This window comes from Poecilia reticulata, chromosome 15, assembly GCF_904066995.2.
Source record: "Poecilia reticulata chromosome 15, P_reticulata-male-v2, whole genome shotgun sequence".
NCBI lineage: Eukaryota > Metazoa > Chordata > Actinopteri > Cyprinodontiformes > Poeciliidae > Poecilia > Poecilia reticulata.
Window position 1 is genome coordinate 3,360,255 of NC_088844.1, and position 7,574 is coordinate 3,367,828.

The following is a 7,574-nucleotide window of genomic DNA, read 5'->3' on the forward strand; positions in this document are numbered from 1 at the left end:
AATTAAAAGAAAAATGTTGTGCTCCTATATTCATCCCCCGGTGTTATCACTCTGCTGTGATGAAAAATAAAAACATCTCTGCTTGTGTGCGTGTGTGTGTGTGCGCGCGTGTGTGTGTGTCTTTTTGGTATTTTCAGGAGAGTAATCGTGGAAGTGGAGGTGCTTGGCGGGAGCTGAGGGGCCAACAATCATGGTCAAGAGATGGATGTGGAGAACATGGAGAGGTGCAAACTCTCAGCTAGGCGTTTAGTGCTATGTGATCAATCAGGAGCGGGTCGATGCGATCAAAAGCAGTTTAGCAAGCAAGAGGATTTCATTTTTCAGCTGTTTGTTGTTGAGCAAGACCTCAAGGCTTTGAAGTCTGATAAGTGTATTGCTGCTGCTGACATGACAAGAGTATTGATATGTCTTGAAAGAGTCTGAGTGTCAGAGTTGAAAGATTCTATTCAGTGTGTGCGTGTGCATGTGTGTGTGTGGGTGTGCATGTGTGTGTGCCATGCATTTAATACCTTGTGGGGACACATATTACTTTGTGGGACCCACTGCGCCTTGTGGGGGCTGAAGCCTGGTCCCCACAGGGGGGAAATGCTGTTTTTGGGTCAGGGGTTAGGTTTAGGACTAAGGTGTGACTTGAAGCATTCTGGAAAAACAACCGTCCCCGACTGTGAAGAGAGTAGTACCAAGTCAAAGAAGATGGCTGTTAAAAAGAGCAAACATTCTTGTTCGTCCGACTTTAATTGCTCCATATTTGGAACATGAACTGAGAGGCTTCATTCACTTCCTCCACTGCCATTGCCAAACTACATATCTTATCCATGTGTCTGTCTCCTTTGGTTAAACAAATTGTTTTGTTATTCAAAACTATTTATCTTACCAATAGATAGATAAAACTGTCTACCAGGGTAAATAAGACCCCTGTAAACAAACTTTGTCTTGCCTCATAAACCTAATATTGTGTTTCATCTCATCTTGAGAGCTAGATATATCATCATCCCTCCATTATCTAGACAGTAAAATTATATATATATATCCAACTTTTCTTGTGGTTTCAGTTGGTTTAGTTCTGATATTCATTAAGCGTAATGTGAAGAACTTGTCAAATCTTTGCATCTTTATGCGTCAAGTACCCACAGTGATTATTGTGACCTTTTGTTTTCGTAACCCTTAAATGTATTTTTAATAATGATTTTAACATTTCTGAAGTCGATTTGTCTTTGTTCTTCTTTCACTGTCGTTGTAGCACAAACCTTTGCAGTGTTATTCCAATCGTGAAGTTTATTTTTTCTTCATAAATTCACAGAATCTTACTGTGTGAAAATATCTCCTCAGTTCATACAATCCGGTTCCCCTCAGGAAGCACAAAGCCCTGTGATCAGTCGTGTCTCTCGGAGAGCAGCACAGCCCGGTGTGTGTAGGTGGTGGGCCGTCGCCACTTTGCTGCAAAAGAAAATTGAACTGCCAAACTGTCATGGCATTGCTCTGCAGAAAGTAGTGAATGTGGATATTCATTGAAAGAATGTACACCTAGTGTTGTAAAAACGTATTGCTGCCTTTCAGATTTCTTCTGTTTTTGCCTTTTTGTCATAAAATAGACTGAGTAAATACAAAAAGCAGTTTTCAAGTAATGATTCTGTTTACTGAGGGAGAAAAACAGCTATCCAAACCAACCTGATCCTATGTGAAAAAGTAATTGCCCTTAAACCTCAATCCTGGCAACAACTGCCAGCAGTAGTTAGTGAAAAGTGGTAATGAGTCTTATTTTGCTGAGGAGGATAAATGAAAAGAAATAAAAAAGTTGTTCACATGAATAGTGGGAAAAAAATAAAGAGAATAGCAGTTGAGAACATCCTGGGTGGCTTACGAATGTAGCAGCTGGAATAACGATTTTATCATCCAAAAAAGAAGCAAGGTTTCAAAGCTGAATCTTCCAGGCCAAATAGTGGGTTCATCACACACTACCTTTAGCAAACCCACACCACCACACACACCCAAAATTAGATGTGACATAACAACTAAACAAACACACCCACCACAAGTCGACATTGAAGCAGAAATCCAGCCCACACTCTGGGTCTGGGAGAAACTGCTCTGGCAACCTGCTGTCAAGTGCTACTGACATTTCTGCCTTTAACACGGGCCAGTAGAATATAATTACAGACCAGGGCTTTTCAGCGGTTATCTGAAGGTAACATATGCATAAAGACACCAGCAGTATGTCTGACACAGAAACTAAAACCTGTCGCTTAGACTCTTTCTGCCAGCAGCAAGTCTTTACTCCAGTCCCATTTGATGGAAATGTCAAGGACTTTTTTTTTCTTTCCTTTCGGTGCTTCTTCAATTTGTGCTCAAATTACTCTGATGACAGCTTTGTTCTCTGCTTTTCTTTCAATGCCAGTATTAAAAAAAGGGTTTCTCACAGTCATCTCAGCTTTTCACTAAGGACGGAGAAAAGAGCAATCGAGGACCTTCACACTCATTCCGTCTCTCTGACTACTGCCTGTTTTTTCTCTCAGCAGAACTAAATTCCAAAGAAGATTAGTTTATTTTTTTCCATCTACACTTTGAATTATAACTCGTCAATTTTGTACAGCATATGGGAATCTGGGTCAAAGGGGCAGCAGTCTGAGTAAAAATCCCTCTCCCTAGTTACCTCCAAGCTCATACCCTGGTAATTTGAAGCTGTCTGCAAGGTATACTGTGTCAAGCAAGTCTTTTGTTTCTTTCTTCAAGAACAGATTTAAAACAGTCCCTTGAGATACATCAGGAAGGCATCCTTACCAATTTCTCAAACTGTCTCCTTTCAATGTGGATGTGCAATGACTAGACTCTTACTCTCTCAAAAATAGCTGAGCTTCCCAGTTTGCCATTTAGCAAATCATCCAGGTTCTCAAGGAATCTTGTTTTGACCTCAGCAAATTCAGTCCTTTTGTAATTATCCACATCTTATGCCTTTAGAGAAGAGTTGGATTACAACCAAATCTGTTCCGATTCCTTCCAACGGTTGGAAGGAATTGGAACAGATTTTGTACATCGAGGTCCCAGTTTATCTGGTCATCCTGCTCTTTAGGGTCAGAAGCTCAGACACTGGTTCACTTCCAGCTCTGAGTTGGCAGTTTAGTCTGTCCCTCATAGAGAATAATGAGATAAAGAGACACTAATTCTTATGCAATCTGTCCGAAGGCACTCAAACTGGATGCCCTCTGCCTCCGGTGGTGCACAAACATGGATGAAAAAAGGTGATCCTGGTGCCGTCCAACAGTCAACAGAAATGAATCTAACTTTTTTAAATATGTGAACCAAGCTGTTGCTCTGGTTGTACAGTCCTAAATGCCTACACTCAAATAATGTCTTCAATTGACCTAATATAGTTACCGTATTTTCCGCACTATAAGGCGGAATAGTTGTCAAAAAACTGGTTTGTTAATAAAGTTTGACTGACCTATCTACCTACGACCTGATAATCAGGTCGTCTGCAGGTCATTCAGCATCACGTTCTCCACAAACATGCTGTGCGCGAACGGAGAAGGGTGACCATCGTCCGGCCACGCCCCGGCCCAGTCGCGGAAGGCTCTCCTCGCCGACACGAGTCGGACTGTTTTGTCGACATTCTTTATGTCAACAAAGTGGCTTTAGACATTCATACGGGGTGCTTTGACTAGGGTTACCAAGGGACCAGCCCCTATACATTTAAAGCTGGGGGGGGTGGGGGAGGAGAGACAGAGACCGTGGCGGGAGCGTGTCGGTTGGTCTGTGTTACCCAGAAAACATTTGGGCACAATATCGCAACACCACACCGTGAGTGAAACAACGACTGGGGCAGCCTACTATATAAAGTACTCGGGGACCACTTCTTTATTATTACACATCCACATTTGTAGAGAATGGAACAAATCATGTCCCGTACAGGTTCAATACGGGACGGGTGGCAACCTAACTGTAGCGTCTATGTTATGCGCCTATAATCCGGTGCGCCTTTTAGTGTGGAAAATACAGCACATCATAGCGGTTCCCAACATGGGCGGTACCGCCCAGGGGTGTTCAGAGGACGGCAGGGGGCGCTGGCGGACACGCTTACAAAAGGGGGCGCTGGGATTCCTTTGGGGGGCATTTGGTCGAAGGTAAATTTTACACTTTAAATGCACAACAATACCAGTTTAGACTTTGAGCAACTTGGTAAAACTATTTTGTAACATTAAATCATGCTTGGCTGCAACTGTATCAATGGCAGCTCTTCTTCTATTCAGTGTTTGTTAGCTTTTGGGGCAGCTCCGCTCCTGCTACTAGCTTCTCCCCATCAGTTCAGCGTTACACCGGCTGATGACGTTGCTGTGATTCACTTTGTCTGGTATTTTTATATGTTTTGCCTGTTCTGTGATCATGTCAAAGCAGCAACTTATTAAAAAGTGTTTTATTTCTGTTTGAAAGCTGCCCGCTTCCATGGAAGAAAAAAAATTGCTCTTATTAACATACTTAAATCACGATACCCTCACTTTGTATCCCTCTGAAAAATGAACTACTTTTAATAAAGAAATCCCTCCATGGGTGATACCACGATAGAGAGCGTTCATTTTATAGCGTTAACACCGGTGCTGTAAGAGGTCCGGTATGAAACGGGTGTGATAAAACAACGGTACCACAGCACTTTTAAATTTCAATAATCAGAATACCGAAATTGTTTCCGTTGTTTTAAAAGGTTTATGTCAGTCTGCCTTTTCCCCATCGATACTCTTCCCGACCGCCCTGCACTTTAGGGGCTTAAAAAAAAAAAGACGAGCACATTGTGCAAAACTCTGAAACAGGAGAAGCGGGACATAAAACGCAGCGACGAACTAGATGTGAATTATGGCATAAAAACAGAGAATCTGACGCTGAACAGTGAAAAAATCAACACATGATGTGAAACATGACGATTAGGCAGAGCAGCAGGTGATGAGTGAAGATTACTGATGGTCAATAAATGATAAAATAAATCTAGCAACAGGAAAGAAACTAAAGTGGACATAGCAATAAACCAAGAGAGGATAATACTAATCAAAGGAAACTAAATGGAAATGAATGAAGAACAAAATGCAAGAATAAACTAAGAAACTAAAGTAAATACAGAGGAATAAACTGGTATGGCAAGACCTTTGGAGCAATAATTAATACAGAGACTGTATGGCAAGAATAAACAGACACTATTTCCAGATAAAAGGTCAAATAATATTGTTGAAGTGCCATGGGTTTGTTGAGACCACATCTAGTACTGAGAATAAATATATCTTACAGACCATAACAGTAAAGAACTTATCACTTATTTATGTTTTTAATTAGATTTGATATATTTATTTCTTTATTATTTTTCATGTCAGTGTTAATGTCATGAGGCTGATGACTCCATGACACTTTGAATTTGACTCATTAGGATTTGATTAAGAACCAGATTTGATCTTTGTAATTTCTGTCCAGTAAAACTATTAATCTATAATCAATAGACAGGTCTATATAAAGATATAATCCATGTTTCTGTTTCATATTTGTATGGCATTAAAAGGATCTGGAACTTATGTTTTTCCACTGAAAGCTCTGGTTTGAACAATAAATGCCATGTGAGTGAAATAAATTTTATGGATGATGCTCTGATGTCCCATTCTCCTGAAGGCAGCACAGAGCTGCACAACCAGAAACTAACAAACACTGAAGAGAAGAAGAGTTATGATTAATGTAGTTACAGTTCTATCCATGTTTTAATGTTGCAGAGCTCAGTCGTTTGCAAATAGTTCACAGTTTAAACTGGCATGTTGAACATCTTTTATCTGGTCATTTTGTGGAATATTTAACAAGTAGAAAAGGGCAAAAAACAAGAATATTTTTTCCACTTTGACTGGCAGCCTACAAATTTTAAGTTGAATCTGCATTACATTTTCCATAGACACCTGTGAAAATAATTTCTGTTCTTATGGCTTTTTTGTTCTCTGGGAAATTATCTTGATGATAAATACAGAAATCAGCATAAAAATCAAAACATCTACAATAGTGATAGTAACATTAATAATAAAATAATAGTCAGTGCAAAGTAGCCTACAGATTCTTTGGTGGGGGGCGGAGAGGGACCTGGATAAAGGCTGGGGGGGCGGTTGTCATGATCCGTGTTTCTGTGTGTTTATTTTTGAGTTTTTTCTGTGTGATCCTGTTTCCTGTGAGTCTCTGTCTCTGCGTCTTCCCCGGTGATTGTCCCAGGTGTGTCTCGTTCCCTTGATTACCCCGTGTTAATTTAGCCCCACCTGTTGTCTGTGTTCCTCGTCGGATCCTTGTCTAAGTTTGTCGATTGCTGTCAAACGTACGTCTTCGTTGTTGTCTGCCGGCACAGTAGAACTGTGAATTCCTGTGTCGGCAATAGCTCGTTTTGTCAGTCTTCTTTTGTCAGTTGCTACCGGCATTTAGCTGTGTGCTTGTTTCCTGCCGTGCTGCCTGTCCTGGACTGTTTCCGAGCAAAATCATCATTAAACATTATCATCATCTTCACCATAACCTGTCCAGTTAGTTTTAAATTCTTGGGGGTACTATGTAAAAAAAAAAAAAAAAAATTGCACGTATTGCATATGTATATACTGCTTCTTTGAGTGCTTTGGAGTTTTTGTGCTGATTATTTTGTTTGCAAAGCAATAAAAGCTGGGTAGCTCTTGAATTGCTACAAAATAAAGCTGTATTTCTTTCAGCCCTCTGGCTGCAATGTTGACACCTTGAGATGTCATGAGACCTAAATCCTGAACATCATGGCATGGAGAGCATCCCAGTTTACCATGTCTGGTTTATAACCATTCATTTTATATTTTAAACTGGTTCTATTGATCCTGTGTCCAGACAGAGGGATAATCAGTAGCCCAGCATCATGACCTGTTTGTTCTGAAGATCCTGCAGCTTCCACTTCTCTTCCTAACATGGCGCCTCCTCACCCTGACTCTCATACTGACAGGAGGAATCACAAAGCTCTGATATGTTAAAGCTCATCTTCTGAAGTTGGGATGTTTTTCCTCCAACAGGTTCCAGAGGAATCAAACCAGATGATGGACTGGATTTTATTTCACTGTCATTTGTGAATGTTAGCTTCTCATTTTCAGCAGTGGAGCTATAAAGGTTGAAAAAGGTTATTATTTTGGAGAAAATCTCATCAATATTAATATTTCCACTAAATAAGGGCAAAAAAAAAATTGTTAAAGGAAAAGCCTCTCAGACTCTGAGCCCGACACCACCAAACTATTTTTTATATTAGACAATTAAATTTCACATAATTATCGTGGTAGAAGCCATTTGTTTGTTAGATACTTAATGAAACTTATTTACCGTGTCTGATGCTTGTTGTAAATGACGTATAGTCACAAAGAACGACGTAATTAGTCCAAGTTTGTTGTTTATATGAAGTTCAGAAACTACAGCGGCTGTGATGAGCCAAGACAAAGGTAAACAACCTGAACAGATGATCAACTCTAAACCAGTCCAACCTTTTTATTCTCCGTCTCTCTCTGTCATTTAAGCACAGCCGTTGCCATGGCAACCTCCTGCGCTCCACAAGCCAACCAGATATTACATTAAAA